This window comes from Somniosus microcephalus, chromosome 12, assembly GCF_052327205.1.
Source record: "Somniosus microcephalus isolate GS21.2 chromosome 12, FLI_Smic_1.0, whole genome shotgun sequence".
Classification (NCBI taxonomy): Eukaryota; Metazoa; Chordata; class Chondrichthyes; order Squaliformes; family Somniosidae; genus Somniosus; species Somniosus microcephalus.
The window spans coordinates 225,613,293-225,637,763 of NC_140998.1; the positions used below are offsets into that span (position 1 = coordinate 225,613,293).

The 24,471-nt window shown below is 48.4% G+C and overlaps 1 pseudogene; it reads right to left on the reverse strand.

Moving 5' to 3' along the window:
• Positions 1–20,386: 20,386 nt before the first annotated feature.
• The window catches only part of LOC147110207 (histone-lysine N-methyltransferase PRDM9-like), a 284,616-nt pseudogene continuing 280,531 nt past the window's right edge, over positions 20,387–24,471 (reverse strand).

Genomic DNA, 24,471 nt, shown 5'->3' on the forward strand with positions numbered 1-24,471 from the left:
ATTCTCACACATTCCTTTGAAGGATATATCCATTCTCTTGAAGACTTATACGGGGCAAAAAAGTCTACCCCAGAGGAAAAATAAGGGTGCCCGTTAAATACAACGGCAAGGATACACAGGAACTGTATCTATATATACTACAAGATGGAGGACCACCATTATTGGGACGTGAATGGATCCGAAAAATACAATTGGATTGGCATTCCATTCAGGCACTAACTGTGGCTGACAAAAAAGTTGACGACGCCACACCTGGACGATGGTCAAAAATTCTAACTGATGCGAAAGAGGTGTTCCAGCAAGGACTTGGGACTCTAAAAGGCGTAACGGCAATGATAAAAATTGAAGATAATGTAAACCCAAATTTTTTTAAGGCCAGACCGGTACCGTATGCGATCCGCCCAGCCGTTGAAGCAGAGCTGGAGAGTCTGGAGTGTTCGGGTGTGCTGTCCAAGGTGGACTGGAGCGAGTGGGACACACCCATCGTCCCTGTAATGAAGAAATCATTGAGCAGCACGCCTGGGGAACCGAAGAAGATTCACATCTGTGGGGACTTTAAGGTTACTGTGAACCCAGTCCTTCACACGGTACAATATCCACTTCCGCGGATAGAGGATATTTTCACCTCACCAGCTGGGGGGAAATGCTTTACGAAGATTGATCTGGCCCAAGCTTATCTACAAATGGAGGTAGATGAATCATCTAGAAAATACCTCACGATAAACACTCACAGAGGTCTTTACCAGTACAATCGACTGGTATTTGGGGTAGCATCAGCTCCGGCTATTTGGCAGAGGGCGATGGAACAAGTCCTGCAAGGGATCTCGGGGACCCAGTGTTATTTGGACGACATCCTGGTTATGGGCGGAAATGACAGTGAACACCTTGCCAACCTGGAGCAGGTGCTCACTAGATTACAAGAATATGGACTACGAGCCAACCGCCCCAAATGCGAGTTTTTCAGGAAACACATCTCGTATTGTGGCCACGTGATTGATGAAGAGGGGTTGCATAAGTCCCCAGACAAGATTGAGGCAGTAGTCAAGGCTCCAGCGCCGGAAAATGTGTCACAACTGAGGTCGTTCCTCAGGTTGGTGAACTACTACCATAAGTTCTTGCCAAATTTGTCTACAATTCTGCACCCGCTGAACGCCCTGCTGCAAACTGGAGTAGCATGGAAGTGGAGTGATGAGTGTAGGCGTGCCTTTCAGAAATGTAAATGCCTAATTACTTCAAAAGAAGTATTGGCTCACTACAATCCATCACTACTGATTCGGTTGGCATGTGATGCATTTCCCTACGGCATTGGAGCGGTGCTGTCGCACAAATTCCTTGACGGTTCAGAGAGGCCAATAGCCTTTGCGTCACGCTCGTTAACATCAGCCGAGCATAACTAGGCCCAGATTGACAGGGAGGCCCTCAGCCTGGTGTGGGGGGTGAAGAAGTTCAATCACTACCTGCACGGGCAGAAATTCACCTTACTGACTGATCACCAGCCTCTTGTCTCCATTTTTAACCCAAAGAAGGGCGTTCCGGTGATGACGGCGCAACAGCTGCAAAGATGGTCCCTTTTTCTAGGAGCACATCAATACGACATAGAGTATAAGGGCACGAAACAGCATGGAAACGCTGATGGGCTGTCGCGCCTGCCGCTGCCTACGGTGGAGGAAGCACCTGCAGTGGACCCTGTTGAGATATTCCATTCGACCATAGTCGAATGTCTACCTGTTACAAACTCAAGTATAGAGAAGGAAACCCTAAATGACCCGACACTCTCTCGGATCTATGATTTGACGGTGAAGGGATGGCCAGCACATGGTGACTCACTGTTGCCAGCATTCTCGCCAAGGAGAGAACAGCTGTCAGTGTGCCGTGGGACCTTGATGTGCGGATCCCGAGTGGTAATTCCACCCAAGTTGAGAGATAGAGTGCTCAATGAGCTTCATGATGGTCATCTGGGAGGGGTAAAAATGAAGAGCCTAGCCAGGGCGTTTGTGTGGTGGCCGGGAATCGATAAAGAAATCGAGGAAATGACCAAGAGATGCACAGGATGCCAGAAAGTCCAAAACGCTCCACCACAGGCCCCGCTACACCCATGGGAGTGGCCCTCATCTCCATGGCAACAGGTACACATTGATTTTGCTGGTCCATTTATGGACTCAATGTTTTTAATCGCCGTGGATGCACATTCGAAATGGCCAGAGGTCATCAAAATGTCCTCCACCACCACGGAGAAAACTATTGCAGTCCTATGGATCATCTTCACCAGGAATGGCTTGCCAGAACAGATTTGCTCCGACAATGGACCACAGTTTGTGTCCGAGGATTTCCGGATGTTTTTGAGGAATAATGGGGTGAAACATTACACATCCGCCCCATATCATCCAGCCACAAATGGATTGGCCGAGAGGTTTGTTCAAACCTTTAAAAAAGCAGTAAAGGCGATGTATAACGACAACATACCACTGCAACACAAGGTGGGTAATTTCTTGTTCGCTTACCGAAATGCGACACATGCAGTCACCAACCAATCTCCAGCCATGATGTTCTTTAACCGCGGGTTACGATGTCGCCTGGACTTGCTCAAACCAAACATAAGACGAGATGTTGAGAATAAGCAATTCCAGCACGTCAATGAAAGGCCAACCAGGAGCTTCAAGATAGGGCAACCAGTCTTGGCCCGCGACTACCGAACAGAAAAATGGCAGCCAGGAATGATATGCACACGGCAGGGACCACTAATGTACACAGTGGACGTTGGAGAGAGCATCGTGAGACGCCATGCTGACCAGATTCTAGAGTCACAGGAACAAGTCAAACCCATACCACGAGCATGCGCACCTGGTGATGAAACCGAAGTCTATCTCAGAATCAGTGGTATTGGAAGCTGACGAACCAACCAATGACAATGAGCCAGAATCGACTCCGCCGCAAGAACAGTATACTCGAGAAAGGCGCTATCCAGACAGGATCAGGAAGCCTCCTCAAAGACTGAATTTATAAATGTTTACTTTCAGCTGATGTATATAGTACAAAGAAAATTGTAATTGTAATTAGTTATTATTCAATTGTTAAATGAATGTTATGTACTGGTTATCTAAAAGGGGAAGAATTGTTGTGTATGTACCTTTAAGAGAGAACTGCTTTTATGCTGTAGTACCAGCAGTGACCACACCTGTATATAAAGCAGTAGCAGGCTTCTGTACTTTCAGTTCAGCAGACTCTCTGTGCAGTAAACATCTATTATTATCGTTCTCCTGCAGTCCAGTCCGTGTGTTATTAAGGCGCGGACTCTACAATCAGTAATTGTGACCACGAAGCTACCGGATTGTCGTAAAAACTCAGCTTGTTCACTAATGTCCTTTAGGGAAGAAAATCTGCCGCCCTTACCCGGTCTGGCCTGTATGTGAGTCCAGACCCTCAGCAATGTGGTTGACTCTTAATGGCCCAGCAAGCCACTCAAGGGCAATTAATGCGGGCCTTGCCAGTGATGCCCACATCCCGTGAATGAATACAACAAAACAATGGCCCCACTCAAGACCTTATGACAGAAGCGAGGTTGTTGGCGAAACATCTGGGCCAAGGATCCTGCATCCTGAATAACTCCTGCAGCGATGTCCAGATGGAACCTTCATGCCGTAATCTCAGACAAGTGAGAACCAAATACAATCTTAAACAAAACAAGGCAGTGAAGCCTAAGGCATTCCCTATCCACACGACATAGAAGATGATAGAAATCTGCCATTAAGGCCTGCAACTCACTGAGTCCTGCTCACAGAAGTTGCTGTCTTGAAAAAATAAAATAAACCTCACAGGAGCTCATGTGATTCAAAGTGTCATTACCAACATGCTTGGGAAAGTGCAAATAACGGATGTGCATTTGACGACACTCTCCTTTATTGAGACCACATGCTGCCCTGCTGCCTCACCCTGAAACCCATATTCTGAGGAAACTTGGTGACAGTCGTGTTTCACCAGACCAAGATTGCAGGACAAGGCACATCACCTACAATTAGATCAAACTGCAACAAGGATGTAGTGGGCAAAACAGCTCCATAAAGCCCAGTACAGCCATGCTAGATACAAATTTCCTTTGCTGCCGATATCTCTACCACCAGTCGCTGCGTGTTCAAGAGCCAGGCATCCAATTGAAAGTTTCAAAGGCCACTGTGGCAAGTACCAGATGAATGAGAGGGATCTCCCACAACCACAAGTCTTCCATCCAGGATTCTGGAGCAAAACTGGCAGTTTTTTTTTAATACGGCCACCAGAACTATCTCTGGATAGCTTTAATTTTTCTTTTATTAATTCCTGGGATCTGGGCATCGCTGGCAAGGCCAGCATTTATTGCCCATCCCTAGATGCCCTCGAGAAGGTGGTGGTGAGCCTCCTTCTTGAACCGCTGCAGTCCCTGTGGTGATGGAGGAATCTGGGACGTTGGCTGAAAGGTATGATTCTGTGAGTATGACTACGTCAGGCTGTTGCTTGACGAGCCTGTGGGACAGCTCTCCCAATTTTAGCACAAGTCCCCAGATATTAATGAGGAGGACTTTGTAGGATCGACTGGGCTGGGTGTGCCTTTGTTGTGTCCTAACCTGATGCCAGGGTCGATGCCGGGTGGTCTGTCTGTTTATTTCATTCTTATTGTATCTTTTTGTACAATAAGATTACAACTGAGTGACTTGCTCGGCCATTTCAGAGTGCAGTTCAGAGTCAACCACATTACTGAACCCCTGAACCACTTCACCACCCCTTGAATCCATTTCCCCACCCCATGGATCAATTTCCCCACCCCTGAACACCTTCTCCACTCCTGAACCCTTCCCCACCCCCTTCCCACCCTCTGAATCTCTTCCCCATTCCTTGAACCCCTTCCCCACTCCCGAACCCCTTCCCCACCCCCTGAATCTCTTCCTCACCCCCTGAACCCTTTCCCACCCCTGAACCCCTTCTCCATTCCCAAACCCTTCCCCACCCCTGAACCCCTTCTCCACTTCTCCACGCCCTGAACCCAGTACACAAAGGATAACAGGGAACGTTTCACTCCCGTCCTGGATTCGACAGCTCCATCCCCCCATTTTAATTCTAGTCACACCTCTCTCTATCTCCCTCTGTTGGTGTCTCTTTGTATCACTCACTGTACTCAGTCACACCGCTCACTATCTCCCTCTGCTGGTGTCTCTCTGTATCACTCACTGTACTCAGTCACACCTCTATCTCCCTCTGTTGGTGTCTCTCTGTATGACTCACTGGACTCAGTCACACCTCTCACTATCTCCCTCTGCTGGTGTCTCTCTGTATCACTCACTGTGCTCAGTCACACCTCTCACTATCTCCCTCTGCTGGTGTCTCTCTGTATCACTCACTGTACTCAGTTACACCTCTCACTATCTCCCTCTGTTGGTGTCTCTCTGTATCACTCACTGTACTCAGTCACACCTCTCTCTATCTCCCTCTGTTGGTGTCTCTCTGTATCACTGTACTCAGTCACACCTCTCAATTCACAATTCAAATCGCTTTATTGGCATGATAAGTTACATCTTATGTTGCCAAAGCATCAAAATACATTTATGGTTGAGCACATAAACGCAGTTCTATTCATACAGTGTATAAACAGGTATATCCCTGAGTGTATAAATATACATTCGCATTGTTTATATATATTCATTTCTTAGTTTACTGGTTGTCCCTCTGTTCATGGCAAGCTGTAACATAGTGTGCCGCCAGTGTTACACAGCTTCTCTCCTCTCCCAGTAGGAATGGGAGTTTTTGGTTGTCATTCAGATTTCTGAATTCAGGGCATATTTGTGAGAATTTTTGGTAGAAATTCTCCCTGATGTCCTGATATTTTCCACAGGCTGTGAGGAAGTGCATCTCTGTCTCCACTACTCCCTGACTGCAGTGAGAGCATATCCTGTCTTCTCTTGGCAGCCTGGTCTGCCTGTGTCTGCCTTTTTCGATCGCTAGGCTATGTTCGCTAAGTCTGTACCTTGTCAAGGTTCTTCTCAGTTTGTTATCCTTTACCATGGTCAGGTAATCAGCTATGTTGTATTGTCTGTTTAGGGCCAAGTAGCAATTGAGTTTGCTTTGGGTTTTTGTTGTTTCTGCCCAATATGTCAGATATTTTTCCTTTTGCTTAGCGACGATTGTGTTGGGTCGAATTCTTTGTGTTACGCTGTCACTGTCCTGTGGCTGGTTATTGTTAGTAGTGTTAGAAGTTACTTCACTGAGTCCCAGGACTAGTTGACTGAGGGTATTCTTCTTTATGGTCAGCTCTTGGCATTTCAGGGCGTCGTAGTGATAGCATTGGGGGTTGCTCATTTGTAGGTGATTCCAAAATTTGGTGGCTCTTTTTTGGATAGTGATTATTAATGGATATTGGCCTAGTTCCGCCCTGCATGCATTGTTTACTGTTTTCCTTTGAGTCCGGAGGATACTTTTACAGAATTCTGCATGTAGGATCTCAATTCGGTGTTTGTCCCATTTTGCGAATTCTTGTTGAGTTAGCGGTCCCCATACCTCACTGCCATAGAGTGCAATTGGTTCAATTACTGATTTGAAAATTTTGAGCCAAATGCTAATTGGGATTTCTATTTGGATTGATTTTTTGATGGCATAGAAAGCCCTTCTTGCTTTCTCTTTCAGTTCATTCACAGCCAGTTTGAAGTTTCCCGTAGAACTGATTTTTAAGCCCAAGTATGTGTGGTTAGTGGTTTGTTCAATTTTGGTTGTTCCTACTGTGAAATTTATTTTGGGTCCCTGATGTTTGGATCTTTGCTGGAACACAAGGACTTTGGTTTTTTGGGGATTTATTGTCAGGGCCCAAGTCTGGCAGTACAACTCCAGCAGGTCCAGGTTCTGCTGTAGACCCTCTTTAGTTGGTGACAGCAGAACCAGGTCGTCTGCATAGAGGAGGAATTTAACCTTGGATTCATATAGGGTGAGGCCGGGTGCTGTAGATTGTTCAAGTAGTTTTGCCAATCCATTTATGTAAATATTAAAGAGTGTCGGTGAGATTGGCGAGCCCTGCGTCACCCCCCGCCCCTGTGGGAAGTATTTTGTTTGTTTGTCTCCAATTTTAACTGCACATTTGTTGTTTGTATACATTGATTTAATTACATCATATGTTTTCCCTCCTACCCCGCTTTCAATAGGTTTCAGGAATAAACCGTCATGCCAGATGGAGTCGAAAGCCTTCTGGAAATCTACAAAGCATGCGTAGATTTTGCTTTTGTTATGGTGAACGTGTTTGTCAATTAGGGTCTGTAGGGTGAAGATATGATCGGATGTTCTATAGTTTGGCAGGAATCCAATTTGGCTTTTACTCAAGACATTGTGCTCCTCAAGGAAGTTTATAAGTCTTTTGTTTATGATGCTACAGAATACCTTCCCCAGGTTACTGTTTACACAGACGCCTCGATAGTTGTTTGGGTCGATTTTGTCCCCACTTTTGTATATGGGCGTTATGAGTCCTTTGTTCCAGATATCAGGGAAATAACCGACACTCAGAACCAAGTTGAAGAGTTTTAGGATAGCCAGTTTCATTTTGTTGTCTGTGTGTTTAATCATCTCGTTTAGTATGCCGTCTGTCCCGCAGGCTTTTCCTGGTCGCAGGTCCTTGAGTTTTTCAAGAAGTTCATTTTCTGTTGTTATGGCGTCCAGCGGGTTTTGGTTATCTTTTATGGCCATTTCTAGCTTTTCCAGTTTTTGGCATATTTGGTGTTGCTCTGGTCTTAGTGTGTTTTTCTGGTATAATTTTTCAAAGTGGTTTACCCATGTGTCCCCATTTTGAATGGCCAAATCGTCGTGTTGTTTTTTGTGTAGTGTTTTCAAGTTTTCCCAGAAACAATTGGAATCAATGGATTCCTCCATGGAGCTGAGTGTATTCTTAATATATTGCTCTTTTTTGGTTCTGAGTGTGTTTCTGTATTGTGTTAGTGTCTGACAATAAATAAGGCGTAATTCCTTGTTTTCTGGATGTCTGTGTTTTTGGTTTGATATTTTTCTAAGTTTTTTCCTCATGTTATGGCAATCTCGGTCAAACCATTTTTCATAGTTTTTTGTTTTGGGTTTGTTCTTGCAAGCTTTCAAGTTTGCATTTGTTGCCAAATTATCAAAAATATTGTTTAGTTTAATAACTGCCCGGTTTATGCCTTCTTTATTGTGAGTGTATATGTTATCCAGAAAGGTGTCTAAGAGAGCTTGAGTTGATGCATTGCTAATTGTTTTCTGGTATTTTTCCGTGTCGTTTTTGGCCCATCTGTACGATTTTTTGGTGTTGTACAGTTTACTGGGTTGTGTTTCTATGTTGTTTGTTTCTGTCTTTTTGAGGAACATAGTAATGTGACTGTGATCTGACAGTGTTGTTTGTGGTTTGACTGTGAATGCTCTGAAAGAGGATGGGTCTAAGTCTGTAATCATATAGTCTACTGTGCTGCAGCCAAGAGGTGAGCAATAGGTCGATCTTCCTAGGAGGTCTCCTATGAACCTACCATTGACAATGTACAGACCCAGGTTTCGACAGAGCTGTAGTAGCTGTTTTCCATTGGTATTTGACTGCTTGTCACAGTTATGCCTGTATGGAAGGGAAGGGATGTCAAAGTGGTTATTCCCGAAAACGTAATTGTTTCCCTGATTATTGGTGAAGTCTGGTTCTTCGCCCGTTCTTGAATTGAGGTCCCCACAGATCAACACGTTCCCCTGGGCCTGGTATTGGATAATTTCCCCCTCCATGTTGGAGAAGGTGTCCTCTTTAAAGTACGGGGAATCGATTGGGGGGATATAAAGTGCGCAAATGTAAACATCTTGGGTGTTTGAGATAATCTCCCTCTCAAGTTTGAGCCACATATGGTTTTCGCCCTTTTTTATAAATTTGATGTAATTCTTAAGTTCTGTTTTAAACCAGATCAGTATGCCTCCGGAGTCTCTGCCTTGGGTTACACTTGGTAATTTATTGGAGGGGACCACCAGCTCAGTGTACCCTTGGGGACAGCCAGTGTGTCCTTTTCCTTTATACCAAGTTTCCTGTAAAATGATAATATCTAGGTCTTTAGTTTCATCTATGAACTCTGGGGTCCTACTCTTCACGTCTCGCACTGAAGAGCGCAGACCTTGGATATTCCAGGTCGAAATATATAAGGATTTCATGTTAAGTTTGATCTTTTACTATGATAGGTTAAAGAGTGGTACGTGTTTGTCGTGTCTAAGTGTGGGGGAAAAAAAGATCACTTCAGTTGTCTATAAAAGTTAATACAATTTGGTTACAGTTCTTTCTATTAATTAGTCCTTGATCCATAAGGCGGAAGTAGATGCTGCTGCACATCTGCTTATTGTCTCTTAATGGATTGTTTCTGTCTGAGGTATTGCGTACGTCCTGTGCATCTCTCCCTCTGTCTGGCTGGGAGCGGTCCTATTCCCCTGTGGGACAGGAGTGGTGCAGGTCTGATATTGTTGTTTTGCATGGGGATCCTCTCTGGTCTCGGTTGGTGGTCTTTGTAGTGTTCCTGATATGTACCCCGCTGATCTCTGGTGGTCGGGGGGGGGGGTCCTCTTGGAGTCTGGGTATGGACCCGGTTAAAAGCGACGTCCTTCAGGGCTTTAGCAAAGATCGATATTCTTTGCCTTTGGATGTGGACGTGGTCGTAAAGACATTCCTCATCGAGGGTGGGGTGTTGGGCCAGGTGTACGTTGTGATTTGATTCGCAGTCTCTTGCTATGCTGGCATTTATCTCATGAATTGTGTTGTTGTTGAAGTCTGTTCTCGGCAATATTGTGGAAACAGTGATTCTAGTGTTTGGAAATGTACTGCTTGCCTTCCTAATCATTGCTCTGAGCGATGTTGCTACCTCTTTCTGTTGGGCCTTTAGGTCATTTGTGCCCGTGTGTATTATTATGTGTTGGGGGGAGCCTAATCTGGCTTTGGTCAGCCATCCCATGGCTCTGTTTGTTGTTGGGCACCAGATCTTTTCTACTTTACTTCTAGGGAAAAGCTTTTTCTCCCATAGAAATTTCCCATTTGAGTCTATGAGTATTACGACGTCAGCCTTGTTTGTGTTTACTGTCTGGTGGCTTTCGCTTGGACTCATAGTGTGTGTGCTGGGCTGGGGTGTCTGGTGTGTGCGTATCTCTTGTGAGCGGCTCGCTTGTGGTTTCATGGTGGTGGGGGAAGATTGCGAATCAGTATGCTGGTCGGTCTGTGTGGCACCCCTTGTATTGTGTGTCTGTTGCTTTTGTTCCGTGTGGGAGTGCAACCGTTCCGTCCGGCTCTGTCTTGTCTTATCTCTAGCCTCTGGTTGCTGGTCTAATGGTGTTATCTCTCCTCTATGGCTCTCTTCTTTTTCCTGCAGCTCTTTCACCTGATTCCTAAGTAGATTCACCTGGTTCTCAAGTAGATTCAGCTCTCTCTTGTGTCTCTCCCTCTCCTGATTTTGTTCGTCATTCATTTTGAGGAACTCCTCTCTAAGTTTAACCATCTCTATCTCTAATTGATTAAATTTATCTTTTGGTTGTATCTGTCTGTGTGATCCCGGGGTATGTGTCTGGTCGGCCCTGGAAGGCTCACTCACTTCCTGGCTAGGCTGGTCGGCCCTGGAAGGCTCACTCACTTCCTGGCTATGCTGCTCTTCTCTTGGTGAGCTGGGAATGTTAGGGGGACTATGTGTGGCTTCCTCCCTGGTAGTTATGCTGGGGTTTGTCAGTTGTATCGTGTGGCTGTGGTTCCCCGGGGTTAGTGTCTGGTTTGAACTGTGTGGCTCGTTCACCTCCTGACCAGGCAGATTTTCTCCCGGTAAGTTGTCAATGTTGGGGGGAGTGCGGGCCACTCTGGGGATGTTCCTTCCCCCCTTAGTTAATCTTTTCAGTGTCCTGAAGGTCGTTGCAAATCTGTCGAGGTTGCCTTGCACTAATATTGTTCCGGTATTGTACGCGTTGACCGTCGTGGTTGAACTGTCTCCTGGTGTGTTAATTTTCATTATGGACCCATTTGCGGTATTTTCTAGCTTAACATTGGTATAGTGTGATTTTATTGCTGTGATCCAAGCCGCTGGCTGATGTGAGTAGAAAATGAGGTTACTTTTTGTCCCATTGTTGTAACAGTCAGCAAAAAGAGTTTCTGGTTTTTCTCTCATCTGATCATGCTTGATCGCTTTTATAGCTTTTTTTGCGGTGTTGGGGGGAATCTGGAAGCGGGGCTGTTGTGGATCTTCTGATTCGCTCATTTTTGGTAAAGTATTGTTGATCTTAGAATAAGCTTTTCTGGGGCCCCGGGTTTGGTGTTTCCCTCTCCCAGTTCGCGAACTTTCCCGGTCCCCCTCTCCGACCCCGTGGTCCCTGAGCCTCGGCTCCTGAGTTCACCCTTCTCAGGTCTGAGTCTGTGAGCTGCTGTTTCCCGGTGCCTTCGGGCTGTTCCCCTCCCCCTCAGAGGTCTCTGGGCCTCTGTCTCGGCCTGGCTCCTCGGGCCTTTCCCTGGCTTCAGTCTCCCTCCCTGGGCCCTGTACTCACAGTCTTGGATTGCTTCTGGGAGCCTTCTGGTTGCTCCCCTTCTCCTCCGATGTCTCTGGGCCTGGCTCCTCGGGCCTTTTCCGGGCTTTCTATCCCAGCCGCCGCTCGGGCTGTGCCTCGTTCGCCGTTCGGGTGCTGGACTGCGGCCGTCGCTCGGGTGCTGGACTGCGGCCGTCGCTCGGGTGCTGGACTGCGGCCGTCGCTCGGGTGCTGGACTGCGGCCGTCGCTCTGGTGCTGGACTGCGGCCGTCGCTCGGGTGCTGGACTGCGGCCGTCGCTCGGGTGCTGGACTGCGGCCGTCGCTCGGGTGCTGGACTGCGGCCGCCGATCGGGCCGTGTCTCTTTCGCCGCTCGGGCTCCCCGAGTCACCTCGCTCCGGCTGCCGCTGCGTCTCCGTGCGGCCTCCCCGATTCGCCTCGCCTCGTTTCCCGAAGCGGCCTCCCCGAGTCACCTCGCTCCGGCTGCCGCTGCGTCTCCGTGCGGCCTTCGTCGAGTCACCTCACCTCGGTTCCCGATGCGGCCGAGTCACCTCGCTTCTGCTGCTGCTGTGGCCCCGTGCGGCCGCTGTTCTTTGGTTTGTACATTTCTTCCCTTATTTCTTTATTGCTTTGGCTTTTTTTTTCTAATTTCCTCTGGTTTTTTTTTTCCTTTGGTGGTCTCTTTGGCGGTCTTTTCCTTCCTTACTTAATCTAGACTAAACTAAACTTAAACTTAACTAAACAAAACTAAACTAACTTAACTAGAACTAAATTTAACTTTAAAACCTTTTTAAACTTGAAATGAACCTTTTTTTCCCCACTTTAAACACGAAAAACACTAAAAATTCAGCAGCCCATCTTCAGCGTGTGTATTCACTCTGTCTGGCTCTCTCAGACACTCTCACTATCTCCCTCTGTTGGTGTCTCTCTGCATCACTGTACTCAGTCACACCTCTCACTATACAATACAATACAAATCACTTTATTGGCATGATAAGGTACATCTTGTGTTGCCAAAGCATCAAAATACATTTATGGTTGAACACATAAACGCGGTTCCATTCATACAGTGTATAAACAGGTATATCCCTGAGTTTATAAATATACATTCGCCTTGTTTATATATACTCTTGTCTTAGTTTACTGGTTGTCCCTCTGTTCATGGCAAGCTGTAAAATAGTGTGCCGCCAGTGTTACACAGCTTCTCTCCTCCCCCAGTAGGAATGGGAGTTTTTGGTTGTCAGTCAGATTTCTGAATTCAGGGCATATTTGTGAGAATTTTTGGTAGAAATTCTCTCTGATGCCCTGATATTTTCCACAGGCTGTGAGGAAGTGCATCTCTGTCTCAACTACTCCCTGACTGCAGTGAGAGCATATCCTGTCTTCTCTTGGCAGCCTGGTCTGCCTGTGTCTGCCTTTTTCGATCGCTAGGCTATGTTCGCTAAGTCTGTACCTTGTCAAGGTTCTTCTCAGTTTGTTATCCTTTACCATGGTCAGGTAATCAGCTATGTTGTATTGTCTGTTTAGGGCCAAGTAGCAATTGAGTTTGCTTTGGGTTTTTGTTGTTTCTGCCCAATATGACAGATATTTTTCCTTTTGCTTAGCGACGATTGTGTTGGGTCGAATTCTTTGTGTTACCCTGTCACTGTCCTGGGACTGGTTATTGTTAGTATTGTTATTAGTTACTTCACTGAGTCCCAGGACTAGTTGACTGAGGGTATTCTTCTTTATGGTCAGCTCTTGGCATTTCAGGGCGTCGTAGTGATAGCATGGGGGGTTGCTCATTTGTAGGTGATTCCAAAATTTGGTGGCTCTTTTTTGGATAGTGATTATTAATGGGTATTGGCCTAGTTCCGCCCTGCATGCGTTGTTTACTGTTTTCCTTTGAGTCCGGAGGATACTTTTACAGAATTCCGCATGTAGGATCTCAATTGGGTGTTTGTCCCATTTTGCAAAATCTTGTTGTGTTAGTGGTCCCCAGACCTCACTGCCATAGAGTGCAATTGGTTCAATTACTGATTTGAAAATTTTGAGCCAAATGCTAATTGGGATTTCTATTTGGATTGATTTTTTGATGGCATAGAAAGCCCTTCTTGCTTTCTCTTTCAGTTCATTCACAGCCAGTTTGAAGTTCCCCGTAGAACTGATTTTTAAGCCCAAGTATGTGTAGTGAGTGGTTTGTTCAATTTTGGTTGTTCCTACTGTGAAATTTATTGTGGGTCCATATTGTTTGGACCTTTGCTGGAACACAAGGACTTTGGTTTTTTGGGGATTTATTGTCAGGGCCCAAGTCTGGCAGTACGACTCCAGCAGGTCCAGGTTCTGCTGTAGACCCTCCTTAGTTGGTGACAGCAGAACCAGGTCGTCGGCATAGTGGAGGAATTTAACCTTGGATTCATATAGGGTGAGGCCGGGTGCTGTAGATTGTTCAAGTAGTTTTGCCAATCCATTAATGTAAATATTAAAGAGTGTCGGTGAGATTGGCGAGCCCTGCATCACCCCCCGTCCCTGTGGGAAGTATTTTGTTTGTTTGTCTCCAATTTTAACTGCACATTTATTGTTTGTATACATTGATTTAATTACATCATATGTTTTCCCTCCTACCCCGCTTTCGATAAGTTTCAGGAATAAGCCGTCATGCCAGATGGAGTCGAAAGCCTTCTGGAAATCTACAAAGCATGCGTAGATTTTGCTTTTGTTATGGTGAACGTGTTTGTCAATTAGGGTCTGTAGGGTGAAGATATGATCGGATGTTCTATAGTTTGGCAGGAATCCAATTTGGCTTTTACTCAAGACATTGTGCTCTTCAAGGAAGTTTATAAGTCTTTTGTTTATGATGCTACAGAATACCTTCCCCAGGTTACTGTTTACACAGATGCCTCGATAGTTGTTTGGGTCGATTTTGTCCCCACTTTTGTATATGGGTGTTATGAGTCCTTTGTTCCAGATGTCAGGGAAATAACCGACACTCAGAACCAAGTTGAAGAGTTTTAGGATAGCCAGTTTCAGTTTGTCGTCTGCGTGTTTAATCATCTCGTTTAGTATGCCGTCTGTCCCGCAAGCTTTTCCTGGTCGCAGGTCCTTGAGTTTTTCAAGAAGTTCTTTTTCTGTTATTATGGCGTCTAGCGGGTTTTGGTTATCTTTTATGGCCTCTCCCTCTGTTGGTGTCTCTCTGTATCACTCTCTGTACTCAGTCACACCTCTCACTATCTCCCTCTGTTGGTGTCTCTCTGTATCACTGCACTGTCACACCTCTCACTATCTCCCTCTGTTGGTGTCTCTCTGTATCACTCACTGCACTCAGTCACACCTCTCTCTATCTCCCTCTGCTGGTGTCTCTCTGTATCACTCTCTGTACTCAGTCACACCTCTCTCTATCTCCCTCTGCTGGTGTCTCTCGTTTTACGCTGAGAAGGTAATCACTTCCTCCCTTCGAACACCCCGTTTATCTTGTTCCTTCCTGCCGTCTGCCCAGGCTGCTGTTACTCTGCTTTCCTCCGAATCAACCCCGTCCCACACTGATCACTGACCCACAGCTCCCTTATCTATTCTACCAGTTACATCCTCAACAAATTCCAGTAAATTATTCAAACACGATTTACCCTTTGTAAATCCATGTTGACTTTGTCCGATCCTGTCACTGCACTGGAGTGTCCGCCTAGATTTTTGTGCTCAAGTCTCTGGAGTGGGACTTCCCACAACCTTCTGACTCAGAGGCGAGGGTGCTACTTACTGAGCCACTGGCTGACACATTGCCAACCCACCATTTTAATGTATTATTTATTCATTCATGGGATGTGGGCGTCGCTGCCAAGGCCAGCATTTATTGCCCATCCCGAGTTGCCCCTTGAGAAGGTGGTGGTGGGCCTTCTTGAACCGCTGCAGTCCGTGTGGTGAAGGTACTCCCGCAGTGCCGTTAGCGAGGGAGTTCGAGGTATATTCTCAACGAATATACATTCCATGGAGAATTAAACATGCCACAGGAAAAGTGGTCCATCCGTGGCCAACTAAAGATGTTAAGGAGATTATTACATTAAAAGAAGAGGCTTATAATCTTGTGCAGAATAGTAGTATGTCTGAGGATCGGGAGAGCTTTAGAAACCAGCAAAAGATGACCAAAAATTGATAAAAAGGGAGAAAATAGAATATGAGAGTAAAGTAGCAAGAAATATAAAAACAGATTGTAAGAGCATCGACAAGTATGTAGGAAGGAAGAGAGTAGCAAAAGTAAACGTTGCTCACTTCGAGGCTGAGGCAGGAAAAATTCGAGTCTCACTCCACAAACTTCAGTACATAATCCAGGCCGACACTCCCAGCGCAATAATGAGGGAGCGCCGCACTGTCGGAGGGGCAGTACTGAGGGAGCGCCGCACTGTCGGAGGGGCAGTACTGAGGGAGCGGCGCACTGTCGGAGGGGCAGTACTGAGGGAGCGCCGCACTGTCGGAGGGGCAGTGCTGAGGGAGCGCCGCACTGTCGGAGGGGCAGTACTGAGGGAGTGCGGCACTGTCGGAGGGGCAGTACTGAGGGAGCGCCGCACTGTCGGAGGGGCAGTACTGGGGGAGCGCTGCACTGTCGGAGGGGCAGTACTGAGGGAGCGCCGCACTGTCGGAGGGGCAGCACTGAGGGAGCGCCGCACTGTCAGAGGGGCAGTACTGAGGGAGCGCCGCACTGTCGGAGGGGCAGTACTGGGGGAGCACCGCACTGTCGGAGGGGCAGTACTGAGGGAGCGCTGCACTGTCGGAGGGGCAGTACTGAGGGAGTGCGGCACTGTCGGAGGGGCAGTACTGAGGGAGTGCTGCACTGTCGGAGGGGCAGTACTGAGGGAGTGCTGCACTGTCAGAGGGGCAGTACTGAGGGAGTGCTGCACTGTCAGAGGGGCAGTACTGAGGGAGTGCGGCACTGTCGGAGGGGCAGTACTGAGGGAGCGCCGCACTGTCGGAGGGGCAGTACTGAGGGAGCGCCGCACTGTCGGAGGGGCAGTACTGGGGGAGCGCTGCACTGTTGCAGCGGCAGTACTGAGGGAGCACCGCACTGTCGGAGGGGCAGTACTGAGGGAGCGCTGCACTGTCGGAGGGGCAGTACTGAGGGAGTGCGGCACTGTCGGAGGGGCAGTACTGAGGGAGTGCTGCACTGTCGGAGGGGCAGTACTGAGGGAGTGCTGCACTGTCAGAGGGGCAGTACTGAGGGAGTGCTGCACTGTCAGAGGGGCAGTACTGAGGGAGTGCGGCACTGTCGGAGGGGCAGTACTGAGGGAGCGCCGCACTGTCGGAGGGGCAGTACTGAGGGAGCGCCGCACTGTCGGAGGGGCAGTACTGAGGGAGCGCGGCACTGTCGGAGGGGCAGCACTGAGGGAGCGCCGCACTGTCGGAGGGGCAGCACTGAGGGAGCGCCGCACTGTCGGAGGGGCAGTACTGCGGGAGTGCTGCACTGTCGGAGGGGCAGTACTGAGGGAGCGCGTACTGTCGGAGGGGCAGTACTGAGGGAGCGCCGCACTGTCGGAGGGGCAGTACTGAGGGAGCGCCGCACTGTCGGAGGGGCAGTACTGGGGGAGCGCCGCACTGTCGGAGGGGCAGTACTGAGGGAGCGCCGCACTGTCGGAGGGGCAGCACTGAGGGAGCGCCGCACTGTCGGAGGGGCAGTGCTGAGGGAGCGCCGCACTGTCGGAGGGGCAGTACTGAGGGAGTACCGCACTGTCGGAGGGGCAGTAATGAGGGAGCGCCTCACTGTCGGAGGGGCAGTACTGAGGGAGTACCGCACTGTCGGAGGGGCAGTGCTGAGGGAGCGCCGCACTGTTGGAGCGGCAGTACTGAGGGAGCGCCGCACTGTCGGAGGGGCAATACTGAGGGAGCGCCGCACTGTCGGAGGGGCAGTACTGAGGGACCGCCGCACTGTCGGAGGGGCAGTACTGAGGGAGCGCTGCACTGTCGGAGGGGCAGTACTGAGGGAGTGCCGCACTGTCGGAGCTGCCGTCTTTCGGATGAGACGTTAAACTGAGGCCCCGTCTGCCCTCTCAGGTGGACGTAAAAGACTCTGCAGCCTCTATTGGAACAAGAGCAGGGGAAGTTATCCCAGGTGTCCTGGGTTAATATTTATCACTCAACCAATAATCACTAAAAACAGATGGTCTGGTCTTATTTTTAATCTATTCATGGATTTATGGGATGTGAGCGTCGCTGTTAAGGCCGGCATTTATTGCCCATCCCTAGTTGCCCCTTGAGAAGGGGTGGTGAGCCGCCTTCTTGAACCGCTGCAGTCCGTGTGGTGAAGGTACTCCTACAGTGCTGTTAGGGAGGGAGTTCCAGGATTTTGACCCAGCGACGATGAAGGAACAGCGATATATCTCCAAGTCAGGATGGTGTGTGACTTGGAGGGAAACTTGGAGGTGGTGGTGTTCCCATCACATCGCTGTTTGTGGGAGCTTGCTGTGCGCAAACTGTCTGCTGTGTTGTCTACATTACAACAGTGACCACACTTCAAAAAGTACATCATTGGCTGTGAAGAGCTTTGGGATGTCCCGAGGATGTGAAAGGCGCTATATAAATGCGAATCTCTTTCTTGTCTATGGAACAATAGCGTCCATCCCTGGTCAGTCCCTGGACACTCCTGCAGGGATCCTGCAGGACACTCCTGCACTGGGCCCTGGGTGCGTCTCTGCTCCGGGACACGGCTCCTTCCGCCCAGAAGGGCAAGGGCAGCAGGCGCATTGGAACCACCACCTTCAAGTCCCCTCCAAGTCACACACCATCCTGACTTGGAGATACATCGGCCGATCCTCCATCGTCGCTGGGTCAAAATCCTGGAACTCCCTCCCTAACAGCACTGTGGGAGCACCTTCACCACACGGACTGGACCCAGTACATTTAAAAGAAAGACTTGCATTTATATAGCACCTTTCACTACCACCAGACATCCCAAAGTGCTTTACGCCAATGAAGTATTTTGAAGTGTGGTCACTGATGTAATGTAGGAAACGCGGCAGCCAATTTGTACACAGCAAGCTCCCACAAACAGCAATGTGATGATGACCAGATAATCTGTTTTCTAGTGATGTTGGTTGAGGGATAAGCGCTATATAAATGCAAGTCTTTCTTTCTTTGAATAAGGTTAGATTTAAAAAAATAGAAAATAAATTTATATTTAAGAAATTAAGATCATGTGTTTTTAAATCAAATAGATTACAATAAAATTAAAGAGGGGTTAAAATGAGCTAATGTTTTTAAGTGTGACTAAGTGTAAGAGGTTGAAGTGAATGAGAAGTTTGAGTGGAATGTGAAAGTGCTGCTCAGGTTGAACTGGGCTGAATGTGGGTCCTGGGCCTGAGGCTGGGGGAGGAGAGAGGAAGGGGACCTGGGCCTAGTCTCCAGGGCCCAGCCCGCCCACTCATTCCCGCTCCCGGCGCCTCTCCGGCCCCACTTACCCCAACTCCGGGGCCTTATCGGCGACTAGCGGGTGCCCACTCCCAGGGTGGCTCTTTCTCCGCGGCTCCGGCGGGTTTTTTAAACCCGGTTTTCTTCCTCTTTTAAACAACAAGAAGCTACTTTTCCCCCTCACATGGGCGCCGCCATCTTCCCTCCGGTCCCGCGTCCCCGCGCTAAACCCGCCGGCCGGCGCACCTCACCCCGCCAACAAACGTTCCGCCTGACTCCCCTCGGATCAGAGGTAATTCAGTCATTTTCAGAATAAAAAGAAAGACTTGCATTTATATAGCGCCTTACACGACCACCGGACGTCTCAAAGCGCTTTTCAGCCAATGAAGTACTTTTGGAAGTGGAGTCACTGTTGTAATGTGGGAAATGCAGCAGCCAATTTGTGAACAGCAAGATCCACAAACAGCAATGTGATAATGACCAGATCATGTGTTTTTGTTGCACCCACTATTAGAGCCAGGGGAACTTAAACAGCAGAAGAGAGGAGACTGGGGGAGAAAGAGCAAAAGGATGGCAACGGATGGCCAAGGAGCTCCCTCGGGAGCTGCCAGCCCAGGAGCCATTTGTAAAACAATTGATCTTTCACAATTTTGTGCCCTCGACCGCTATCTACAACTGGCTAGAGGCTAAAATATATTAGCATTAAATAACTGCTCAATGACAATGAATCAGATCACAATTTGCTTGTTTAATAATGTTTGAATAACTCTGTACACCAACATAGATTTTACTTGGACAATGTAGACACAGATCAACCAGTTTGCATGTAAATATTTTAAATACAATACACAATAATACAAATTAAATCACATTTCGGCCTGTCGAGCCTGTGTCAAATAAATTACACATTTCAAACAACTTTACAATTTTCAAATTCAGCTTCTGCTTAAACTCTTGCCGACACTTTCTTAAACTTTGAAAACTACAATAACAACATTTTACTGAACATCTGTTCACGAAATCTCATGGGCAACAATTTTTCAGTCACTATATTTATTAACACAGTATATTTTGTGATCGGCACCTTTACCAACACAGATTTAACCAGACTGCATAAAGACAGCATCGATCCCAGCGATCTCTCACCATCAGAATAAAGGGGCTGTGACAGCTCGGTGGGACAAAGACTCACGGAGATTAAACACATTCTGCAGATGCTGCAGTTTATATCAGAGGGAACATTTTGAAATCCCAGTCAGAAGATACAATTTCAGAACGAGTGGTCAGACATTAGGCTACAGCAACAGAGCCCCAAATCTCCAATCCTCACTGGGAGCGAGGAATTGTGGAATTTACCCTTATATTCCATCTTAATCCACACACAAATATTATCATAAAGAGTGAAAGGTAAGAATTATAAATATGAGTAATATTTGAGATAACTAGTGGTTATTGAAGGTCATTCAAATAGAAAGAAATATTTAAACTTAGTCAAATTATAAATTGGTTACCGTTCTCTTCATTATGTTCGGAACATTTTCTCAGGTGAATTTTGAAAGCTGTTGAATCCTTGAAGAATTCCCCACAATGACGGCAGGTTCAAAGCACGTGTGAGCTTTCAACTGATAGATGTAAGCAAAACTCTCTCCACATTCAGCACATTTATACGGCCTCTCTCCTGTGTGGATCCGCTGGTGTCTATGGAGGGCCCCTGAATCTGTGAAACTCTTTCCACATTCAGCACATTTATACGGCCTCTCCCTGTGTGGATCCGTTGGTGTCTATGGAGGGTCCCTGATTCTGTGAAACTCTTTCCACATTCAGCACATTTATACGGCCTCTCTCCTGTGTGGATCCGCTGGTGTCTATGGAGGGTCCCTGATTCTGTGAAACTCTTTCCACATTCAGCACATTTATACGGCCTCTCTCCTGTGTGGATCCGCTGGTGTTTGTGGAGGTCCCCTGAATCTGTGAAACTCTTTCCACATTCAGCACATTTATACGGCCTCTCTCCTGTGTGGATCCGCTGGTGTCTATGGAGGGCCCCTGAATCTGTGAAACTCTTTCCACATTCAGCACATTTATACGGCCTCTCTCCTGTGTGGATCCGCTGGTGTTTGTGGAGGTTCCCTGCCCGTGTGAAACTCTTTCCACATTCAGCACATTTATACGGCCTCTCTCCTGTGTGGATCCGCTGGTGATTATGGAGGTGCCCTGCCTGTGTGAAACTCTTTCCACATTCACTACATTTATGTGGCCTCTCTCCTGTGTGGATCTGCTGGTCTAGGTGGAAATCTCCTGATTTTATACATTCTCTCCTGTGCCCATTTTTGCGTTGTGCAAGATACTTTATGCTGGAAGGAGGAGATTGCCCTGCTGAAATTTGTCCACTGGATTCTGGATGTCTTCTGATGTGTTTCTGAAGAAAATCTGCAGTGGTAAAAACAACATTGCAATGTGGGCAAGGATGGCACTCATCTCCGTGCACTTGTTGCCCTGTTGGAGAAGGAAGAAAGAGAAATTGTCAGTGCAATGAATCATCTAGAAGTATCTTTTGGTAGTACAATTTGTGGTTATTTCAGTGTAAACGCAGGGCTCTTAGATGTTATTATAGTGAATTTAGAGCCTCCTCCAGTGAATGAAGTGGTGAGGGGGGAATCATCAATAGTGTGTGGCGATTTAAAGGGCAGTCCCAGCCCCGCTCACAGCCCCCAGACACAGCCCCGCCCCCAGTCCACAGTAACAGCCCCGCCCCCAGTCCAGTCACAGCCCCGCCCCCAGTCCTGCCACAGCCCCGCCCCAGTCCACAGTAACAGCCCCGCCCCCAGTCCAGTCACAGCCCCGCCCCCAGTCCACAGTCACAGCCCCGCCGCAGTCCACAGTAACAGCCCCACCCCCAGTCTACAGTAACAGCCCTGCCCCCAGTCCCAGACCCCACACCCCAGTCCCAGAGAGAGAGAGAGAGTGGGGGCAGAGAGAGAGAGAGAGTGGGGCAGAGAGAGAGAGTGAGGCAGAGAGAGAGAGAGTGGGACAGAGAGAGAGAGAGTGGGGCAGAGAGAGAGAGAGAGTGGGGCAGAGAGAGAGAGAGAGAGAGTGGGGCAGAGAGAGAGAGAGAGAGTGGGGGCAGAGAGAGAGAGAGAGTGGGCAGAGAGAGAGAGAGAGAGTGGGGCAGAGAGAGAGAGAGTGGGGCAGAGAGAGAGAGAGAGTGGGCAGAGAGAGAGAGAGAGAGAGTGGGACAGAGAGAGAGAGAGAGTGGGCAGAGAGAGAGAGAGTGGGGGAGAGAGAGAGAGAGAGTGGGGCAGAGAGAGAGAGAGTGTGGGGCAGAGAGAGAGAGAGTGTGGGAGAGAGAGAGAGAGAGAGTGGGGCAGAGAGAGAGAGAGAGAGTGGGGCAGAGAGAGAGAGAGAGAGAGAAAGTGGGGCAGAGAGAGAGAGAGAGAGAGTGGGACAGAGAGAGAGAGAGAGAGTGGGACAGAGAGAGAGAGAGAGTGGGGGAGAGAGAGAGAGAGTGGGAGAGAGAGAGAGAGTGGGAGAGAGAGAGAGTGCGGGAGAGAGAGAGAGAGTGGGAGAGAGAGAGAGAGAGTGGGGCAGAGAGTGTGGGGTGGAGAGAGAGGGAGAGAGATTCGGGCAGAGAGAAAGGCAGAGAGGGAGCAGAGAGAGGGAGCAGGCATAGAGAGAGGGGGGAGGCTGAAAGAAAGCGGAGGTTGGAGGGGGGAGAGAGAGAGGGAGGGGGGAGAGAGAGAGGGAGGGGGAGAGAGAGAGGGAGGGGGGGAGAGAGCGAGGGAGGGGGAGAGAGAGAGGGAGGGGAGAGAGAGAGAGGGAGGGGTGGAGGTCAGGAAGTTGGGTGGGGCGGGGAGGGGGTCAGGAAGTTGGGTGGGCAGGGGAGGGGGTCAGGAAGTTGGGCGGGGGTGGGGAGGGGTTCAGGAAGTTGGGTGAGGTGGGGAGGAGGTCAGCAAGTTGGGTGGGGTGGGGATGAGGTCAGGAAGTTGAGTGGGGTGGGGAGGAGGTCAGGAAGTTGGGTGGGGTGGGGAGGGGTTCAGGAAGTTGGGTGGGGTGGGGAGGAGGTCAGGAAGTTGGGTGGGGTGGGGAGGAGGTCAGGAAGTTGGGTGGGGAGGGGAGGGGGTCAGGAAGTTGGGTGGGTGGGGAGGAGGTCAGGAAGTTGGGCGGGGTGATGGGGTCAGGAAGTTGAGTGGGGTGGGGAGGAGGTCAGGAAGTTGGGTGGGGTGGGGAGGGGGTCAGGAAGTTGGGTGGGGTGGGGAGGGGGGTCAGGAAGTTGGGCGGGGTGAGGAGGGGGTCAGGAAGTTGGGCGGGGTGAGGAGGAGGTCAGGAAGTTGGGCGGGGTGACGGGGTCAGGAAGTTGGGTGGGGTGGGGAGGAGGTCAGGAAGTTTGGTGGGGAGGGGGTCAGGAACTTGTTTGGGGGGTGGGAGATGGTCTTAACCCGCGAGGGTGAGCCCTGTCTGTTCCAAGTGAGCTCTGTTCTGTCTGGAGTTCGCAGTCAGAATGGCTCGAATTACACTTTGCAAAGTAACTGATTACGTCGGCTGGGAGGATCTAATTACACATTCCAGAGAAACTGCTGGGTGTGTCTTGTCCGCCAAGGGGACCAATCGGCAATCAGGACTTGTGATCCAAGGGAACCAATCAGAGCTTTAGGTGTTGCAAATAAACACATCCTTTAAAGAATACTACCAAAGATTTCAAGGTTCATACATTCAGTCTTTGAAATCCTCCAAGGAACAAGGTAGATATCAATACTCTTTCAATAACTTTTATAAACCAGTGTGAAAATCAGTTTTCTTAAAACAGGACAGAAAATTAAACAGCAAGTGTTGAATAAAAGAGCAGGGGAAGTTGCAGAGGCCCCAACAGTGCAATGAAACTCACTGTATCTTTATAAATAACAACAACAACTTATATTTATATAGCACCTTTAACGTAGTAAAACGTCCCAAGGCACTTCACAGGAGTATTATAAGGAGAACAACCCCAGCTTCTTTAGTCTCTATACATAACATAAGATCATAAGAGTTCTGACGAAGGGTCATCGACCTGAAACGTTAACTCTGTTTCTCTCTCCACAGATGCTGTCTGACCTGCTGAGCATTGCCAGCATTTTCTGTTTTTATGTTATATTATATAAGAACAATAAGAATTAGGAGCAGGAGTCGGCCATACGGCCCCTCGAGCCTTCTCCACCATTCAATAAGATCATGACTGATCTTCGACCTCAACTCCACTTTCCCGCCCGATCTCCATATCCCTTGATTCCCCTAGATTCCAAAAGTCTATCTATCTCAGCATTGAATATACTCAATGACTCAGCATCCATAGCCCTTTGGGGCAGAGAATTCTAAAGATTCACAACTCCCTGAGTGAAGAAATTCCTCCTCATCTCAGTCTTAAATGGCCGACCCCTTATCCTGAGACTCTGCCCCCGAGTTCTCGACTGTCCAGCCAGGGGAAACAGCCTCTCAGTCTACCCTACAATCGCCCTCAGAATCTTATATGTTTCAATGAGATCACCCCTCATTCTTCTAAACTCCAGTGTATGGGCTCAATCTACTCAATCTCTCCTCATAGGATAACCCGCTCATCCCAGGAATCAATCCAGTGAACCTTTGTTGCACC